General features: G+C 40.6%; 1 protein-coding gene across 1 annotated transcript in view; it reads right to left on the reverse strand.

The window, feature by feature from the left end:
* TENM4 (teneurin transmembrane protein 4) overlaps nucleotides 1-22,376 on the reverse strand; it is a 1,563,960-nt gene that overhangs the window by 600,801 nt on the left and 940,783 nt on the right. The window contains exon 7 of the mRNA XM_032099028.1: nucleotides 4,367-4,526. The gene's annotated coding sequence lies outside the window, so the exon portion shown is untranslated. The remainder of the gene's footprint in view (nucleotides 1-4,366; nucleotides 4,527-22,376) is intronic.

Genomic DNA, 22,376 nt, shown 5'->3' on the forward strand with positions numbered 1-22,376 from the left:
AAGGTGAATGACAAGACTAATGCACGAGCCTGTTAGACCTTGTGTGCCAGAGAGCAAGGACAGCAAGTCCGGGAGCTGCCACTCCAATTAGCACTTCGTGCTCCTAATGCCAGCTTGTGTTCCCGTGTTGACATTCACTCCAACAAAACAATGAAAACACCTTTTGTAAAGTCCCCATTGATCAAATAAAAAAAGTAGCAACATCTGGTGGTCAAAGGCTTCTTGCTGGCCAAGTTCAGCAGCAGTTGGTTTGGTGAGCCCTTTGCCTAGTGGAGGCATCTCCTAAGGGGCTGCACTGCTTGACAGCCACTACTAAAGATTTTAGGTGTTTTTCTACATCCAGGAGAATAATCCAGAGGGAAAAACTCATATATTTTAATCAATGGAAGTGAAACCATTTGCCTTTCAGAGACTATAAAATACACACCCCAGGGTTCAATGCTCTTTTCTACTCCTCCAGAACATTCTTAAGGGGAAATCACTCTTTTCTTGATGAATGTGCAATTCAAATGTGGAAATATGCCATTCTTCATGCTTTCTCCATAGGGTGCAAAATGATTTCTGTAATTAAACCCTTTTTGCCAACATTTCCTGATGAGAATATCTTTTTTTTTTCCTTTCTTTTTTTTTTTTTCTTTTTTTTTTCTTCTTTTTTTTTTTTAATACAAGAGGAAAAGCCATGTACAAAAGGGTTTGCAAAACCAGGTCTGGAGTGTATGACCTTTAAGCCTCTATTTGAATTAGCCATTTTGTTTTAAAGGTGCATGAGGATGAGAATGAGGAACATGAGTAAGGGCTGCAGCTTAAGTTTCCAATCGGGCACTGCTGAAAGAAATAGATGCAGGAGAAAGAGAGATATGGGTACCACTGCTAATATTAGTGTAGCTATTAGGGATGACACTAGCACTGGGAACACACAGCCCAGTGTTCAACACACTTTAGCAGCCCCAAGTGGTGTGTAGCCGGGGTCCGTGTGGGCATCATGCTGAAATGTGTGCTACAGCATCAATGCTGCACTTGTTCCCATGGTAGCTGGATCGAAGAAATCCAGCTTCTCTGATACATATCAAGCTGTGAGGGGCAGTGTAGCTAAAATTGGAGTCAATTAAGAAAAACACCTGTGTGACCTTTTGTAGGACTTGGACCTGAAGTCCACAACATATTGCCACCACAGCATGGGCCATGTAATATACTGAGATCAGGAAATGAGACAGAGCTTTTAGCCACCTACACAGGTAAGGGGTGAAACCCCAATCCTGTATGATAGATAGCAGGGCTGAACCACAGCTGGATGCAGAGCTAAATCCTGAAGTTCCCACTCTGAATTATGTCTCCCTGACAAAGCTCTTGAACAAAGTGGTGAAGCAGAAATCACTGGTGCTCTTCATCAAAAGCAGGATTTCCCTCCTCTTTCTCCTCACTCCATGAATGCTTGCAGCTTAAATCTGTCTGCATTGACTAGAGAGATGTCTCCACTACTGGTACCATGAGGTTATGTCCAGATTGGGGATAGGGAAATGTTATCACATATTGAATCATAGAATCATTAAGGTTGGAAAAGACCAACTGTCAACCCAGCACTGTCAAGTCCACCAGTAAACCATGTCCCCAGGTGCCACATCTACAAGTCCTTTGAACACTTTCAAGGATGGTAATTCCACCACTTCCCTGGGCAGCCTGTTCCCATATCTGATCACTTTTCAGTGAAGAAATTTTTGCTAATATCTAGTCTAAACCTTCCGTGGCACAACTTGAGGCCCTTTCCTCTTGTCCTGAAGGCTCTTTCCTTTTGTAAGGGTCTTTCCTTTTATTAGCTAATTTTTAACAGGTTGCTAAAGGCTGGAGAGGGTCATTCTATACTGACTGTGCCTTTTGTAGCATCTCAGTGGATCTTAGTTCCTGAGAAGGACAGAACTGAGCACCTACCCACAGTACTGGGTGTTATACCCTTCCTTTCCTCCCTTGCAAAGCACCAGTGTCTGTTGTCACACCTGAGAACCAGCCGAGGCCTATGATGGAGCTGAAAGTCTGCTCCTACTGCTTACTCAGGAAAAGTTCTCATCAAGTGAATTGGCCATTTGCCTGAGTGAATGTTGCAGGATTCGGCCCATATGCTTCTCAGCTCTTCTATTTGCATAGTGCAGAATATGCTTATAGTACAGTGCCAATAAAACAAAACTATATACAGTTAAGCACAGAAAAATCAAGAGCACAGTTAATACCATTTACAAACAGCAGCTGAGCTCTGCAGCTGACATCCAGGCTTATAGACTGTGCTCTGATGTGGGTAATATGCACAAGACAATTATTTATAGGCAATTAGGTGGAAGGTCCTGTAAGCATATAGGTCTCTATTCTCCTGTCCCTAAGCCTATTACGTTCTTTTTCCCTGTGCACTGTTTATATTTTAAATCTGTAAATATGTCTAAGGAAAACTTTTCAGGAGGCCACTTCCATGGAAGACACTTGTCATTGAAATGCTCTGTGGTTGTGTAAACATACTCTATGTAGCATATGCAGGGAACTTCAAATGCAATGCTGGCTCATTCAGTCTAACGAAGTAGAATGAGGTCTCTCTTATCTCCAGAAATTCCACTGATGCCTTATGAAGAGGAAAGGTCTTCATCAAGAAGGTGCAGATCATGTCAAAAATGATATAAATTTCTCAGAGGATCAAATTACACCTTTTCAAAGACATATTTTCCTCTCTAAAAATTTAAAGCATGGGGTTTTTTAATCCAGGGATAGGATAGAATATTTCCCAATTCACAGCACATGATAAAACAGGCACGAACAACTGTAATAAAATACATCTTCAATACAATTGACCATAAGTATATTAGAACCTCCAAAAAATAATTGCCCTATTACCACACTGTGACTTCATATCCAATTTTGTTCACCTCACTGTACAAAATGGATGGAATAGATGGCTTTTATATTTTTAATAATAATGGAATGTTCAGGATTTGATATAGAAACCTGGCTACCAAAGTAATAGGTACATATAAGAACCTATTTAGAATAGCTGTGTGAATAGGAATCACCATTAAATTACAATGAAATACTGGAGCATATCAAACAATATCAAATAAAACTTTGAAGGCCAATCTGCAACCATATTCAAGCCATAACCTCATTATGAGGAAGACTTTTTTCCTGATGAAATCTTCTGGTTTAGACATATGTGTGATATTTCTTAATTCTCCAATAAGGCCACTTATCTAGACTAACTTTGTGACTCACTCCAGATTTATGCTTGTGCAATGGCAAAATTCATAATAATAGTCCCATTCACATGCTAGATGCTCTTGGGAAACGAAAAGCCAGTTATTTCAATCCCAGAGAGTCCTGCTCTTACTAAAAGAACAGATCTGGAGACATCTTTTTTCCCCTTTAAAGAATAACATCTGAGCCAGCAGAATAAAGCCCCCACTTCCCCAGTACCTTCACTTCTGGAATCTCCTTTTCATGTGTTGAACCAACCATTGACTTCTGAGATGGCAAAGTACCCACATCATTGTATGATAACAGAGAAAAAAGGTGATCTTGTGGTATTGACACAGCAGATCTGAGTACAATGACTGGTTCTGATACACATTTCCAATCCTTATTAATTTTTTAGGACTCAACCCCAAGCCTGTCTCACTGAATCCTCACCAGAACAGTAAGAAGCATCAACATTCCCTGTCCCCTGCCTGGGCTGCCTCTATCAGCTGACACGTCACCACTCACAAGCAGGAAGGAATTGAACTCTGCTCTCACTTTCTGCTCTGTCCTCCAGATAAATTGTGTTAGTTTACTGGCAAAATCTAGTTTTTATTATTGTTTGCACTTCAGAGTCAATATGGATATGGAAGAATAAGCTAAAATGTATGCCTTTTGCACCCTTAATAACAGCGTGGCCTCTCCGTAGCTACGTGACAATTCCCTAACACTTTGTTTAACAGCAGCAATTTATCATGTCTGCTGTATCACAACGTAGTTCAGTATCCCCAATTTACAAGAAGCGCTATTCTCTGTGCCTATTTGTACTGCTTATTTCTAGACAGACCAACAGACTGAGTGCTAGCTTTCAGCTTGGAAAATCCAGATTCAGTTCCCTGGCGCAGCAAAAAAACTGTCTAGGCTTCAGTTTCCTCTGTATAATATACAGATAAAAATACTTCCTCACTTTATCAGATGTTGTGAGTATAAGTGCATTAAAGACTGCAAGTCCCACCAGCACTACAAGAGCCATAATTATCTCAAATAGATACACGTAGTGCAAAGACAGTGATATTTAATACCTACTCTATGTGTATAAACCATGAGCCAGGGCAGGTACAAACACAAGCCATGCTAAGGAGTTAAAAATGCTGCTTACCTGTATGCTGTTCCCTGGCTTGTGCTCCATGGAAGTTTGTGTGTTGGAGACCAGCTTCGGCTCTCGGTTGCGATGGAGCAGGGCTGCTCAAGTCAGTGGATTTATTTCAGTCGCACACTCCTGGAGGCAGGAGCCCATTGTCTGGGCTGAGATACTCAATCTGGAAGGGAAAGAATAAAAGGGCTCCAGTGTGTAAAGTCATTCATTACAATCTGGAACGAACAAGGAAATCAGTGGGGTTGCTGGAGGTTAAGCAAGGGCAGAAATTGGTCTTTTATCATTGAAATGCCATAGGAAAAAAAATTACACAAAGTAAGGGATCTAATCCTGCACATCTCTACTCACATCTCTTGCCTTTATTCATTGCAAAGGGTCACAAAGAAAAAATCATGTACATTTGCAGGACCAGATGTTAAATGCATTTATAACAGAATTTCATAAGCAAGCAAGTTCTTTTTCCTTGGACAGAGCTCCAATGAAATGTTGATACGACCTTAATATACTTTAAGATAAAATAAGATTATTTGGATTGCCATCCTACATAAGTAAATTTTCTACAGTAATTTCAAACTCAGAGGCATCAGAACACGCTTCAGAAGTCAACAAATATTTTTGGAGATTGGATCTGGTGTTCTTTTAAGAGGAACTTTGGTAGTGAAAGAAAAGTAAAAGGATTGATTACAAAGCTTGCAGTACTGAAGGTGCATTGTATTATTGAAAAGTGTGGAGTGAAAGTTGTTCTGAAAAGCTCCAGCAGCATCTGTGCTTATTTTATGGTACTAGATACCCTTGGCTATGATAACTTGATGCACAGCATCAAAAGTGTGAGATGTTTTCGTAGCTATTCTACAAATTTAAATAAAATCATGAGCAACACAATTTCTTTCTGAAATGTCATAATTGACATTAATTTCTGAAACTTTTTACTCTCTCTATTTCAGGACTGCCTGTGTCGCAGTGAGCATCCACAACCCAACATCCAGACTTCAGATGAGCACAGCAGTGAGGACAGCTTAAAGCATGCCTGCTGAGCAACAGTTCTTCAAGCAGGAAATTGGGTTCAACCAAGGGTTCCCACCCACTTTCCTGGCGGGAATTCCATAACCTCTGGAGCCAGATTTGTTCACATATCAACTCTGAGCGTGATAATCCTCCCAATTAAGGCATTTCACCTTTCACTTCCTATACGTTCCACACCTCACATGGTAGCTCATTGTGGGGCAGAGGATGCTACAAAGGAAGGATGCTACAAAAAATACCATCTAATAAAATGGCTAAATAAAACAAGTGGTTGATCCTGTAGACTGTTACTCAATCATGAGTCTAACAGGGACCAGTCCAAAACCTGAACTGCTAGTGCACACCACTACTACTAAACCCCACAGAAGGGTTGCAGAGGTGGAATACCCTGCCCATGGAATTGGGGTTGGAACTAGATGATCTTTAAGGCCCCTTCCAATCCAAGCCATTCTGTGATTCTATGAATTTTTGCTGTAGCATTTTCACATTTAGTAACTACAGCTTTAGAAAGTGATGTTAAGTAGTGGGTTTTAGGATTCACTGAGCAGTACATTTAAAACTGGTCTTTTTTCTTAGTTGAAATCCCCAGATATAGACTATGCAGCCTGTTAGACCTGATCATGCCTGATCCAGCCATTTTCAGAGTGCAACTGGGTCAGAGGATGGGTTCAAGTCATTTTCAAGGTGAGGGACTACAAATTTAATATGCTACTTAATTTATCCTATTGGGCTGGGTAAAGAAAACATCAGAAAACCTTTCATGAACCTATCGGGTCAGATCAAGAAAAGCCACATGAATGCCTTTAAATGACAATACACAAAGGACTAACGGAGCTAGTGACAAATATGCCTTCCTTTCCCTTTCCCTTTTGAATGTGTAGCTGTGCCAGTCTGCTGTGAATTGACCTGAGACAGAACAGGATTTAAACTCACACCTGCAAAGAAAAACAAGGTATTTCCCTTACTCTCGCTCTGCATCTCTCTGCAGGAGTGTCTGACACATGACATCTGTTAATGAGGGTTATAATCCCCCCCACCCATCCTATAACCCCATACTAGTAGTGCTTAGACCCAACGGCCTCTTTTCCTAAGGAAATAAGGCTTTTATAGGAGTGCTGTCTGTCCATCTGGCTCTCCATCTGTCAATCCTATGCCCAGCAATGTATTCTGAACCTGGTGGCTAATTTCACCCCATTCCCTAGAGAGGTAAAAGCTTAAAAGATATAAATATCCTACATATATTATGAAAATCAGTGGAGCGTGAGACAACGACAAAGCACAGCTCATGCGAGTGAAAGGCCGTGGTGTAAGCTCGTTAGCTAATTGCTTGGCTCAGGCTGCCAGCTGGCTGGTCAGTACATGCAAACCAGCCAGCTCAGCTACCTGTGAGTGACTTCTTGGATCTTCAAACAACGCACCTGGCCAGACAGCAGAAGAGAAGAGACCTTTGTAGAGGGAGTAGGTGTGCACAGGGATAGACAAAAATGGAAAAGACGACATGCCAAGGGTTGTGGTCAAAGAGAAAATGGTGTTATTGAAAGGGAGAAGAAAAGAAAAGTTGGAGGGTGTGATTTTGTGGGGAGGGAGATGTGATTTAAGATGTTAATGGAGTGACTTGGTTGTTCATCCTGTCTTGAGGGACAAGGTTCGACTTAATTTCTCAAGTGAGGACTTTCCTTCCCTTTTATCTTCAGAGTATAAAACAACCACTCTGTTAAAAGTAAAGGTCCTTTTAGTGCTATACCTTGTTTCAGATGGTTACAATTAAGGAAAGAGCAAAAAAAGAGGAGAAGAGCAGAAAACAGCTTATGGAATGAGCCTTATTATTCCCTCTCCACAGCTAATAAACAGAGACACCAGAAGACAAACTGAATTACATTTCAAAAGTCCAATTTAAAATGCTCTCTGTAAAGGCATGCAGTAAGTTTGCCACAGTGTCAAAGCCAGAGCATTCGGTCTCCAAATCTCTGGTGCTGGAATTTCCCTGGTGAACATGGCAGCAGAGTTGCTCTGCTCACCTCTGTTCAGCTGACAGATGTTGTGTTCCAGTGTGAATTACTACCCTTGCCCTGTCAGTGGAGAATGAAACCCTACTTCTGGCTTGGTTCTACCATCAGTTAAACAGATCCCACTGCCGCTCCACTTTCAAGTACATTTTGGCATTATTTAGTACCATTTCACTGCCAGAACACTTGGTCTTTCCCACTCCCCTGCTCACTCACCCCCTACATTCCTTTTTGTGTTTGATGCATGTTCAACCACAGCACAAGAGATAAAGAACAAACATTCAGAACAGACAGACTCCTAAAAAATCAGCTGAATTCAGGATTCCCGGTGTCAGATGATAAGGTTCCCAAGCTAACCTACTGATAAAGTATGTGGTAAGCAAACCCTGTGATCTACACAGATAGCTTAAGCTTCTGCAGTGCTAATTACTGTTACAACCTTAAGCTAATATTTGAGCCTTTCTTTTGAGCAAGGATGTGTAACAATTAGATTACAGGATTTGGAGCATTACAAAGAGAGATAAAAGCAGCAGTTTCGTCATGGTATGTGGTATTTTGTTTACATAGAGATAATAGCAGTGATGATAATAATAATTTAATAACAACAATTCTATTTAGGTCCAAATTCTGATTTCAGGTGCATCAGACCTGCAACAGAATTATCCTGAATTTATTTGGATTGAGGCATGCAGATCTCTAGACAGAGACCATTTTGAAGTGAATTGCTCTGAAGAGCCCAGCATGGTGTACGGTGAGTTCTAGCTACTCACAGTAGTAAATAGTGAGGCAATACTTTCAAAGAAGGGCCTGAGACTGAATATTTCTCTTTACCTCTGCCCTGAGCATCGCTGAGAACTCTGATGGCATGTATTGCACCCTGATCCTGATGACAGCTCCAGCAGTGAAACTGCTGGAGCTCTGTTTCTTTGCTCTCTGCCATCCTTATGCTTTCCTCTCTCCCCACTCCACAAGAATATGCATGTGTAAAAACACAGTATGCTTGAATACAGTGGTAGTGCATAGGAAAAAAACCAAACAACAGAGAAACAACAGTTTATTGTAGCTGTGTGCCAGATTTAATACGTTATGTTTTAATGTGCCTGGGACATCAACTTTAGAACTTTCTACAGTGCATTAAAAAGAAAAGGCATCTTTTCTGCATGATACTGGGGCATGTTTTTCATGTTTTTCTATGTCTCACTGTTTTTGGTTTTTTTTTTATTTCTTCTCCTAGGCACCCAAGGGGAAAAAAATCACCCCATGTCCATGACAACAGACAGCTCTTCTGATGAACCATAAAATTCCTTGCCTCAGAGATAAGTCAGCTCATACAAATGAGCATTTGGCCCCTGAAATTTTGTTTCTTGTGAGATCATAGAAAATACATGACAAAAACACCCTTTGCCAAAAATTAAAATCAAGATTTTCCTCTACTTTGGAGACTAAAATCAAACTTCCTAACTATGAGAGGTTTTCAAGTATTTACCACCATTTCCTGTAAGACAGAATCAGTCACACAAAGCTAAGCTAATGAGTGTATCCACTCAGGAATATTAAAAATGCTATTACAGCATTAAAAAATAAACCTATCTTCTAGCAGTGGATTTAAAGAAACTCTCAGCAGCTGAAAATCTGGTCCCAGAGTCAGAAGCAGCAAACAAGCAAAGCAATTAACTGAAAAAAGACAAGGGCTTGTTTTAGCAAGCCCTCATTCCACTTTTAGTCTATCGCAGTCTTATAGAAAACCTAAAAGCAGGCAAGGTAGCCAGATAGGGTACTTTTCCTTACCCATAGGCACCAGGGTCCTTTCAGAGAGCTGCATCTCACAGACAGTCAATACCTGGTTGAAAACTTGAAAAACAGGTTTTAAGCAAAAACTCTTCTGAGAATTAGATCCAGACTCAAGAGGCTGAAAGCATCACTCGAAACAGCCAGTTTAATTTGTTCAGAGAAAAGCCACATAGCTCAAAGACAGGTAAGTAGGTAAATAAGCCACTGTCAGCCCCTTCTTGGTGAAGAAAGGTACCATGAAAAGCCTGCATTAAAGGAGATCTCTGCATGGGAAATGAAGGAGCCTCAGGTAGAGACATTTGATTTATTTTTTTCAGAGTGTGGCACAGGGGAGTGTGCACTGGCTCAACCTGTAGTAATCTAACATGTGGGTTGCTAGTTGTTGCAATGATATTGCAGCAGCCTGTTCATTAAAGGAGCTGTGTCTTTAGCAGCAGTGACTAATTTTCTACATATAAAATCAAGACATTGTCACTGCTGCTATTGCTCTGTGTTGCTCTTCCTCTTTTGCCACCTTTTTTTTTTCCTTCTTTCTTTCTCATAGTGAGCAGGAAGGAATGCAGAGAAGGATGGGTAGGTTTCTTATTTGCTATGTTGCTACTTCATTTCACTTTAATAGGATCTTCTTGTTACCCACCTACTGTATCTCAGCGTGGAAAATCCCGGCATCAAAAGGTTGAAAGCTGGAGGCAAAACTTCCCTCCCTGCAGCTCTAGATGAGGTGAGGATGAGACAAAGTCATTTGGTTGCTTTGCAAACAGTATTAAGGCAGTTCAAGGAAGTGTAGGTAAAGGACATTATCTTCCTCATGAATTAATTTCCAGCAGGCTTCTGCTCTTTCCAAAGACAGAGAAGATGAGGGAAGAGTCACATGTATTTTAGAAGTGTTTAACTGTCAAGGAGAACTGGTCAAAGGATTTCTTCCATATGAGATGTGAGTGCATTTTTGTTCAGCTCGTGTAGGGGTGTGTGTGTTTGTCCAAAAAGGGACCCTGTGACAGAAAGATATGAGTGTGCAAACAAAAAAGAGTGGAAACTCTGTCTGGGCAGCCTCCAGCTGTGTGTTGGCGTGCAGGGATCTGAGTGTGCATCTGTGTGGGGATTCAGTTGTAGGCACCACTAGGACCAAGCCCAAGACAAGTTCCTCTGACATATCTGCTGGTGACTTTCAGAGAAAAGGTAGCCCTGGTTTAAAACAGCCTCTGAAATATAATACTAAAACCTTACACTTAAAACCAAAACTGATCTTGGAGCTCTAGCTGCACCTCTATTTCCCAGCACTCACTCCAGGATTTAAAATCCAACGTCTTACATGAAGTCTCATTGCAAGGGGGGTGTTCCTGAGAGTTGGATGGGAGACACCTCCTTGCTTGGTCTGGGAGACATCAACAGTAAGATCAATGTAACAAAGAAACAAAAGGAATTAAACCAGGCATTTGTGTCGGCAAGGAGAATGATGGAGCTGGGGGGTGAAATTTCAGCTCTGTGAACACCAGACCTGACATTTCTGCTGTCTGCTCTGCACAGCAGCAGGATAGAGCACACTAGGAAGCCTGTGTGTACCACTTCCCTCTGCTGGAGGCAGCTCACACTGTTACCTGCTTCCCTCCATCCCTCAATATTTCCATAGGTATTAAAAATGCTCCAACTCCTATAATCTGGCACAGCAGTGATAATGAAATGGCCACAAATCCTTTCAGTAACTTTCATTTATACAAAAATCTTAGTGCTGACTGGGGGGTGAAACACAGCAGCTCTTACAGCACAGAGGAAAAATAGGATGAGAGGAAAGGGATGTGTATTGCAGGGATTGTTTAAGCTGACACGTTTTGAAAGGAGCCAGAATACCACAGCCTGGACATGTAACACTTCTTGAAAGAGGAATGAACTGTCTGATTGCTCACAGCTTTGCACAGCCATGCACAGCCTCCCCCACCTCCAGCACTCGGCAGCGCCAGTTAGGGAGTGCTTTGGGGTTGTTGAATGTAACGGTGTACATATAAGCATGCACTGATCAAGTTTGTTTTGGAGCTTGTGCAAGATCACAGGTCAAGGGAATGTGGGGGACTGAATGAATTAGTGGAGAGAAAAAGAGTCTGTCTGCAAGCTGTCTTCCCTGTTCACCTCTTGCATCATCTTCAGGCATTAAAATACCGAGTATAATATTGTGTAACTGATAGGTCTCCCCATCTAATCCCTTACTTAGAGATTGTAAACATCAGTGATTCTATGCCCAAGGTCAATTACAGGCTGTAGAAATAGGTAGCTCAGGTGGAAATGGATTTTTTTTCCTCTCTTGAATGTGTAGAACCTTTCCTAATGTTTAATATGTTATATTTGCCCTTAGATATATCCTAATGATGTTCCCCAGTAGCTTGTGGGACCAGCACCAGCTGGACCAGCCCCAACAAGGCCAGGTCAGATGAAGCTTTGAGCAACCTGGTCTAGTGGAAGGTTCCCTGCCCATGACAGGGATTGGAACTATATGATCTTTATGGTCCCTTCCAACCCTAACTGTGATTCTGTGATTCTTTATTCTATGGCCATCACTCCTGTAAGGCCACTGAATGCCACAGACTCTAGGAGTACAGGTAGTATGAAAGTCCTGGAGACCCAGGGCTGGCCAGCAGCCTGGGGGTTTTGATACTCTGCCATTTTGCTGATATCAGCCTTGTCATTATCCTCTCATGAGAGCTCTTATAAGAGGAATCACAGTCTAGTAGCTCTTTGCCATCAGTACACTAAATCCTATAAAATCTTTTAAGAATCAGAGTTCCACTGCAGGAAGACAAACACGTTACACAATTTACAGTTCAAGAGGAAAGCACTATATTTATTACAAATATATTGCCCATTAGAACATGATAAAAAGAAGTCAAGTTTATGTTTTGTGCAAGAAATGTTCTTGTTTACCTACCATTTCCCTCAGATAAACTGATTTTGTAAAGGATGTGTGTTACCCCTAGCTTTCCTGCCATCCCAATGGCATGGTAGACCATGCTACCTCCTCAGTCACAGTCACCCGCACCACTGTTGAAACAAAGTTTGTTCTGGGATTCATATTGAATCTTAGTTGTAAATCCAGCCTCAGTAAAACAAATCAACAAATACCTCTTTTGTAAGAAAAATAGAGAATGAGTAAATACGGAGATACTCCAACATTTCACTACTTCTTTATTTATTTTTAAGGGAAAGGGATGGCAATTCCCCCACAGACTGAATGATGACACCCTTCTATGCCAATGGAGATGCTTGCTACAAACAGGAGCTTATTTTTGTTAAATAAGCTGCCAAATGAAGGTGCAAATAAAAAGAAATCAAGCTTTCTGTATCTCACATGTATGTATGTACATTGGCATTTAACTTTGCATCGGATGGGTGCTGTTGAGCACCTCAATCTGTTGACAGCACTTTAGGATTTCTGCAGGGACTAGAGGGTTAAACTAGTAGGACAAGTCTGATTATGATTGTGGAAAAAGACAGCTGAGAGAGACTAAAACCATGGTCTGTCAAAATATTCCTAGACAGCAAGGCAGAATTCTTCCTAAAGATCTCTGACACAGACAGGAGCCATCATACAAAAGTTACCAAATATAAGTGGAAACATTAGGGAAGAACATAATGATCTAAGTACTGTCCCTCCAGTTAAATGCCTCACACTTGAATTTTGAGAAATTTCATAATGACAGTTGTGTAAAACAAAAAATATGGGTTATTAGCTCACACTGGAAAATAATTACTAAATTTATCCCATGTACAACTGCACTGAAGCCAAAGAAATTACAGAACTGAGGTTAGTCTGTAGTGGCCACTCATGTCTTTGAGATTTTAATCTCTTTGGAAGCATTAAAAATTAGGTTTCCACTTCTGTATTAAATCAATGGCAAACTCCATAGGCACTTCTTTATTCATATTCAAAAAGAAAAAAAAAAGAAATAAAGAAATAAAGAGACAAAGAAGAAGAAAAAAAGAAAAAGAGGAGAAAAAGATGGAAAGGAAAAGGGGAAACAAAAAAGAAAAAAGAGAAGGAATAGGAAAAAAGGAAAATATAAAGGAAATCAAGAGAAAAAATAAAAAGAAAGAGAAAGATGTAACCAGAATGTTTTAAGACATATAGTAGAAGGACTGCTCTTTAAATGAATAGGAAACAACGGATTTTCTGCTGTCTTTCTTCCTTCTGCTAAGGAAATGCTATTTCCTTACTTCAAGGAAAGATAACTAAATGAATGAGCATACTGGTAATGCCAGGGATGCTTTAATTCCAATAGCATTTGATCTCTGTCTAATATTCCTGATTATCTCCATCCATATGAAGTAATCTGGCAATAAATGTCTCTGCAGGTAGGATATGGTACTGGATATGATGTTTAAATACAAATCTTGCTAACTGACTTTTAAAATGATTGCCATCTTACTTTTTAAAGCATTTCCTGTCACTGCAACTCTCTTTTGACCAGAACAGAAAATCAGACATGTAAACAAAATCAGAGAGGGAATATGCTTTGAGGGTGATTTCCTGTGCAAAGGGAATGGAAAGGAAAATAATCTTCCCTCTCATTAGAGGAACCACCTGTAGTAGGCTGAGCCTGAGCAAGGACAGTAATGGAGGGAGAGACCTGAGACAAACCAAGATCTGGACCAAGAGCTTTCCAGGGATTGTTACATTTGGCTGAGGACAGAGTGGTTTGTCAGGGCTACAGCCAGCCTATCAGCCTGCTGGGAAAAGAACAGGGACATGAGGCTGATGAGGGAGGAAACACTGACCTTAATTTTTTTAAGATGCTATTTTTTCCCTAAATTGAAAATAAAAGAAAATAATAAATAAATCAAACCAAACGACAACAACAAACCCAAATGTGTTTTTGTAAAGGTACAACACAAAATTAGATAGTATGTGTGGATTACTGGCAAGTGAAAACTATTCTGTTCTGTAACTATTAATGCACAGTCTGAGTGGTGCTCCAGCCTCCATGGCCTCTTTCCACAGCTCTCACAGGGCTCTGTACAGAGAATGACACAGTGAAGTTTGAGTCTTTAGACAATGCACTGCTGAACCTCAGTTTTCCTCATCCAGAAAAGTTAAATAATAAATGTTTTCTGAACCTTTCACAGGTTTATGTCATCCGGCACTAGAAAAAAGGCTAATTTTGTTAAAATATTTAATACAAAATGTTTTCCCACTGTAAGAGTACTTTAGGAAGAATTGAAGCATTTCACCACCAGCTTTATAAAGCTCTGTTAGACCTCAAGCTACAATAAATATTATGGAGCTAAATATTACTTCACCATTCTTGTGGATTTTGGTTTTACATAGTAATAGGTGTAAGGTTCTCTTCAGTGTGTCCCTGAGAAGGACAGGGCTCTCTCTCCAGCTATTTTCTATTCATCAGTGTCTTGTACTTTTCTCTGTACAAATGTTTGCAGTGATTTGTAAGCAGTCTATGCAGAGGTAGACCCAGCTGAGAGTTATTATTACACTCAGACGGCTTTATGCATTGACCAAAGATAAAATACACTCATCTCCTTAATACTATATATACACTTTCTCTATATATAGCATTAAAATGTCCTTACTGATGCTCTAACCATAGGATCAGTAGCTTGCATTTATATTTCTACTTCTTTTTTTTTTTTTTCTTTAGGCCTACCACAGTAGTATTCAGACTGAATTAAGATAGCTTTGTTTAGTTTTGTTCCAGACTATATAGTTTCTAACATTGGAGTGACAGAGTGGTTCAGAGCATAAATTTTCAGATCAAGAAACTGGACAACTGCTACTGAACACTCAAGTCTTCTTAACTTCTTTGTAAACTGAGGAGACCAGTGATTTCTAAAACTGCCTTGAGATCTGTGTCAGGTAGATGCCAAGTGTGGCTATAAATATAATTTAGGCAACTGAAGGGGCTGGAGCCAAGCCCTTTCAGAAGCACATTTTTAAAACCAAGGATGCTGAAAATCTTGGGCTCCCCTATTTAAGCTAGAATGCTTTCAAAGCTTGCCAGATCATTCAGATTGAATTTAGACAGAGAATTCCAGAAAGAAGGAAATACTGTTAACAAGGCAGGTGGCTTTGTGCAAGCTCCCTTTGACCACTAAAATCAGAAGCATACTTATTAAATATTATCAGAGCTAAGATTGCTAGACAACTGCATTCTTCCTTTAGCAGAGATCTAGAACTCCAAGAAGGGTTTTGGGCCACTAGTAAAAATAAGGGCAAATATGTGCTCCTACACAGAAGAACAGTTTGGCAAATTTTCTTTCTCTCCATTACCGCCAATTCCTTGTTGAAAGGCCCATAATGCATGGTAGCTGCAGCAGCTCTGCTAAGATTTCTAAAGGAAAGTCACTGCAGCCCATTGCAAAATCTCTTCCTTGTTTTCAAGGTTCAGTGACCCGTGGGTCAGCGCTCTTAACGTAGATTTTTACACTGGTGCAGCCATAGTGTTAAACGACAAGGATGACAGTCTTGCTAATTTATGCAGGCACCAAAAAGAGAGCTAACCCATAATTTTGTTATGTTTTCAGGGCTTGACTTTTGTTCTAAATGTCAACAGGGTGTGCAAATGCCACACAAATCTCCCTTAGGACTTGGCTCAAGTTCATATGCAGATACTTCTGAGAGTGTCTTGTATTCATGGACTTAAAAAACTCAAATATACAAAAGTAAAACTAGTCTTGATAGACAATATAAAGATACTGTATAAACTCCCAAGAACTTCTATATATTTGTGCATAGATAGGCACATATGTATGCAAATGCACATATATATCCACACATACATGCTATGCACACAGGGTTTCAAGTTAAACTCATTGGTCAATTTTAAACAGTCCAATTTACCTCCTTGGATTGTGTTTGTAGCTGATTTACTGGTTTTCCCCATTTTTCTTTTAATTACTATGTTGAAAATTTCTTAGATTGGTTGTGCTGGAAGCTGTCTCTTCAAAAGAAACAGCATATAAGCACTGTGAGAGGAAGCTCCTCCAGACTACTCCAACAGTGCACCTCAGCTTTTTTCTGCATAGGAATGCTTTTAGATGTGAAAGACCCGATGACACAAAAGTTGCTATGTAGATCACTCCAGGGCATGGCAGTGCTGAATTGCTTGGCAGGGTTGAATGGAAATATCTGTGCAAAAAGCTGCCCTTGTGCTTGCCCGTGCAAATAGAGGGCTTGTGTAGATCTTAACTGAGTGATGATCAGGAAGGCAGATCCAGTTCTTGACTAGGATATAGGCTATTTTAGAAGTGAGTGTTTTCCTGGACATGTGGAGGAGGCTAAAATGTTTGGAGAAGAGAAATTCCAGACAGAGGACTTCTCTGAAGTTCTCTTTTCTTTTGGTAACATTCTCAGATAAATTTTCTTGATCAGGAGAGCCTGGGAAAATTTGAGTGAAAAAGTAAAAAAAGCTAAGAGATAGTAGGAATAGTCTTAGAATCAGGGAATGAACAAAGGTGTGTGAACAAAGCATAGCAGACCCAGTTTTTCATAGGTGTTTAGATTATCCAAATTCAATTTAATCTGTGATATCTGATCATCATAGCAAACATTCTAGTAGCTCAGTTGGTTTGGTAGTTCTGACTTGTTATCCCCTCTCTGCCAGATCTGCCATATGACAATTACGCACATTAAGAAGTCAGTTATACATTTAGTAATAATGATTGAAAAATATTTATAAGACCACACACACACAAATTCTTTTCCAATTGTGATCTTGGACCAAAGCAGCATTTATGATCATGAAAGTTAAACCTTGCCATCCAGCTGCTACCACTATCTAGCTTCATCTCTTGTGCTGTTCAACTTTCATACCAAACACTTCTTATATAGAGACCAGAAGACTTGAAGACAGCATCAGGTCTGGTCTTTGTTTATCACCATACCGAGGGAGGTGCAGAATTATAAAGCTGCTGGCTAATACCTTTCCTTACTGACTGAACACCACTTGAGCATGTGATATACATTGCAGCATGCAGAATGTTTGACATCCCAAATCTTTCCTTGTCAAAGCAGGAACAGTACCTGATCCCATGACTACAATGGCTTGATTCCTTGAAAAATCACTAGCAGCTATTGAGTTTTTCAGATTTATCCTAGAATAGGTTTTCAAGGCTGTCTGTAGAATGGCAGTGTCAAAGATGAAGCTGATTTTATTCCTATATTTTGGGCTTTTGAGTTAAATACACGTTTTTGAAATGTCTTTCTGAGGATTTCCTTATTAATGAGTGTTTTCAGAAATAAATGTTGGTTGTCACAAAAAAAATTGTTTTGCACTTCTGTTTCATTTCCTGTCATTTGATAAATTCTTGAAATCAGACATTTAAAATAGTAAACAGATGTTCCAATAACAATTAACAAATATTTCTCTGAGTGGAGAGCTAACAAAGCCTGCAAACCTTGGAGTTTATATTCTACTCTATCTATAGACCCCCTCCACGACAGCAGCCCCATTATTTTTCCTTTCTTTCGCTTTTTTTTCCCCCTATGGTCTCAGCTCACACTTCCAAAGCCTGCAGATATCCTGTAGATAATCATTTTCACTTGGTACCCTCCATGCCTCCAGGCTCTCCTCTAACTCTAGCAATTACCAGCTGGTAAAAGGCACCGCTTGCTGTGACTGGTTCCAAAATATACGTGTGGTAACTGGTGGTCACTACACACAGGCTGATTGTGCAGGGTCAGATCATGCAGAAAAAAGTCCCATCATAACTTATCCAACCAAAGGTTGCTCCCAGATTTGGAGGGTATTAATTCCAGTCTTTTCCTCCCACTTTCTCATTAATTTTCATGAAACTTATCGGTACCTCATTATATTTTCTTGGAGGTATCTAGTTCTTGTTCAACATGAGTAATTCAAAAATGATCTCAGGTTTTAGTAAGGGAACTGATAAACAGATGGACAGCCAGAGCAACTGCATAAGGCTTCAGGAACCCAGGGTGAAAACTAGACTCACCATGTTTGTACTCTCAGGATCCCAGGAGAATTGATATCTATTCATTAATTCCACTTCATGACATCACCTCAACAGAGAGATAAATATTACTGTTCTTTAATTTATAAATGGGTCAACAGAGGCATGAAGAGGTCAGGAGACTTCTCAAGGTCCTAGACCAAGTCTGTGGTGGGTCCAGGGATATTTTTTTTACTGGCCTGTACTGTAACCCCAAAGTCACTGTGTACTCAATGGAGTCTTTAGTAAAGGTGTGCCTTTGCCATGAAACAGGATTAGGAATAAAGGTGTAAACCATGGAGAACCTCTTGGGATAGCTGTCATGGCTCAACTTATTTGATCCTTGACCCATTCCTGTGATGGGCAGCAGGTACGGTCACCTGAGACACCATCCCTGCATGGGTAGAGGGGCAGACAACTTAAGGGACACGGACATGACTTGTGGCTCACTAGACTCCTGAAGATTAAAGTTACTACTCCTGATATCCATCTTGTGAGCCCTTGGATCCACACATCTGCCTTGCATTTTCTCAGCTGCCCACCCTCAGGTCCTGTTGTATCCCATGGGTCAAGTCCTTTCTTTCCTTGTGGCTCCTCCCACATAGATACTGGCCATACCCAACATTTTCCTGTAACTAGGTTTGCACCTGCACCATCTCCCCTCAAGTTGAGATCCATCCTCTTGCTCAGCCTTATTCTGTTAGCCCCTTCCTCTCCTTGAAGCAGATGAGAGCTCCCTTCCACAAAAAATCCCCAATGGACCTGAGACTTCGACAAAAAGAGAATAAACATCGGGAGCCATAATATAAAATTCTTCCTCTCACTGACGTCAACAGCAAAAATTTTATTCCTTGAATCTTTCCTTGCCTGGAGTTACACAACTTGCTCTAAAAGTCTAGGTCTCAGCTGAGTTTCCCTGGATTTATTGAATATTTTATTCACAGCAGCTATCTTAAAATTCCTTAAACTCCCTGGGTATGACCCTGTTCCCTGGTCTCTATCTCCTGATTTGGTTTGGTGACCTTCTCTTTATGAGGTAAAAAGAGTTTAGAGATGTTTACCACGGAAATCTCTGTCCTTCAAACTCAACTTTGTTTTTCCCAGACTGAATTTATGTGGTCTTTATGTGATTAAGGACTCAGTGAACCCCGTGAAAGACTCTGTAATTTGCACAGCTATTGATATTTTAAACCAGAGTGCTTAGGTCTCCCTACACCTCATGATATGAAACATGCTTACACTTATGAGTCTAATTATTTTTAATCAAACAAAGCGGCTGCTACGTTTTCCTTATCAACATGTCCTGAAAAAGTATATCCTTAAGACTATCTGAGATAATTTTAATAAGCCACAAATATTTTGTATGTGTTTTATCTTTGTTTCTCAAATGTTGCTTTGCCAATGGAAAAAAGACACAGCAAAAAAAGTGACATTATTGTTAAAGACAAAAGGGGAGGGGAGGGGAGGGGAGGGGAGGGGAGGGGAGGGGAGGGAAGGGAAGGGAAGGGAAGGGAAGGGAAGGGAAGGGAAGGGAAGGGAAGGGAAGGGAAGGGAAGGGAAGGGAAGGGAAGGGAAGGGAAGGGAAGGGAAGGGAAGGGAAGGGAAGGGAAGGGAAGGGAAGGGAAGGGGTTTTTCCATCTGTACTTTTCATCTATGTTTTTCTGCTTATTGATGAATCAGAAATGAAAGAAATAGTTATCTCCTAAGTTGACTACAGAAACCTTGATTTGGTTTCTGTCAATCGTGATGGCTTTCTGCATGACCTTGGACCTGCTATTTCCTCACCTTAAAAAGTAGTATCAAAACACATTCTTGCATTTTTGGCTGAAATAAATCCTAAGCTCATCAGACAAGCCTTGCCTGTCACTATAGCCTCGTATGCACATACGGTCCTGATCTCAACTGATGTCTCTAGGTGCTAATGCAATGCAAAGACTGCAATCAAAACTTTGCAGTCAACTGTGCTAAGTCAATCATCTTGTGAAAATAAAAGCTTTGGGAATCCCATGAGAAGTAAATAATAGATAAATAATGAGCAGCCCCACTGCAGTTCTGATCATGTGGGTTTGGACAGAAACAAGAACTTAGCACTGGTGTGAACAGCAACCCTCTGTTGTCCTTTCTGAAAAATTCCCATGAAATGTCTGCCATCCTGCGTTTTTAGCATTTTATCACTGGAGCAAAACAATGTACTTAAAATATATTTTTACCTGGCCATCTTGCTACTTGAAGATTCTAGACATTTATGACGTGATAATCTCAAATTGCTTTTCTCAGTTAAAGAGTAAATGCTCTTCTCTTCTGTGAACAAGGTTTAGCTCACAGAGCTGGCTGGGCCAAATCAGACACCTGCTACACACAATCCCCTTCAGGTTTTTCTAGATCAGCAATTCTCAAGTGCCTCAGAGCAGCTAGATGTGGATATTGGGAGCTCTGTGTATGTTCATTATACTTCCAGGTAATCCACATTATAACACATTGACAATCAAAACTGTGGTGGCCATGGATTTGTACGGGACCAGCTGCTTAGCAAAACTGCTGACATGCAATTTTTAATGAAATCTGCTTTTCTGTCTTTCATGTGAAAATATTGGTTTGCTGAAACTAGTGACAATAATAGAAAAGACATATCACCTTCAGCCTACAGTTTTGTGAGAAAAAGCTTTCTGTCTGCAGCTATGTGGTTGCGAAGCAGAAAGTCACTCACTCAAAAAAAACCTGGCTATTTGCTGACCAGCAAGGTGCTCTTGCAGCTGTATAAATAATGAAATAGCCATTTGGCCAGAAAAGAGACAAGCTCTTTAGTCCCATGCTTAAAATCTAATTTGGGATGTGAGAAATCTGCACACTGAAGTGCTTGCTCCAATAAACATGCATTTATTCACACAAAGAGCTTGGGCACCTGAAGCTGAGGGAGAGACACATGCCTCAGGGAGACCCAGGAAAATCCTGATGTCCAAAATGGCTTTTCTGAACCAAATAATTACTAATGACGTAGCAGATACATGTTCTCTGCCCTCCCTCCCTCCCTTCCCCCCACTGCTTCAGGTAGTTCAATTTGACTTTAGTTCAATTTTTTTTTAAACCTGAACAGTTTTGTAGGGACAGGAAAACCATTTCCAAACCCACCCAACTCTACCTGGCATCCATCACCACAGAAGCAGACACTCAAATACTAATGGTGCCTGTAAAGCAGAAATTGAACTTTACTAAGAAAAATTAAACCAATTAATCATAGGCCAAAACTTCAGAAAAAACCCAACAGAAATCTTGCAGTGTGCTGTGAAAGCTGCCAACTTCTGGGATTTGCAGCAGGCTCACAGGAGCAGTGTGTTTCTCCGCTTCTGCAACAGCTACGTTGAGAACAGAGCTTTAACAGAGCCAATAGTGCTACGGTTTAGAGAGTCAAACCTATCTCAGATATGTTCATTTTAACTCAGACTCAAGATCTTTTGCTTTATGGAAGCCATTTGGTAAAACTGGGCTAGAAATTACCTGAGGATCAATTGTTTGGCAATTTGCCAGGTCCTTCTGCTCCTAATCTTCTATCGAAGGTAGATATATATTCATAGATATCTATTGCTTGCTCCTCCTCCTTTCCTCATGATAAGAGATATCACACACAAATATATAAAGATATGGCAGATGTACACATAAGGAAGTGACCTTTCCAGCAATAACTGCCTTTCAGTGAGCCTCCCCTCACTTTCAACAGCTTATCCCTTTCCATTTGCCTTAACGAGAGAGCCTCAGTGGTTACCCTTGCAGATGTAAATACTCTCCTTGAAAAAGTTTTGGCTTTTTCAGGCTGGACAGCTGGGTTGTATACAGGCACAGAGAGGCAATGGCCTTTCAGGAATGCCATTTGCATAGGTGTTGGCGAGCCAGGTTGGCTTGAGGAAGGTTGAGTTCACACCACTGCTCGTGATAAGCAGTGTCGTGGATGCCTGCCTGTTAACATGCTGTGAATGGGGGCATATGTGCTCTCGGACAAAAAGGACTCCATACCATAATGCACTTGCCAGGTGACTCCTGTGCTGCCTAGCTCAATGATCGTGAATTTCAGCTAGGCTTGGCCGCTGTGCAATGCAGAGCTATTCACCTTTAGAATCACTCCCTCCCCTCTCCCGACATCCCCCACTCTACAGCTACTCAGAGAGCTAGGCAAACTTTATCATCAAAAACCAGATCAAGTCATTTGGCTCAAATCACCAGAGTGCAGCAGCAGAGCACAGCATGTT

Source organism: Corvus moneduloides, chromosome 2 (genome assembly GCF_009650955.1).
Source record: "Corvus moneduloides isolate bCorMon1 chromosome 2, bCorMon1.pri, whole genome shotgun sequence".
NCBI lineage: Eukaryota > Metazoa > Chordata > Aves > Passeriformes > Corvidae > Corvus > Corvus moneduloides.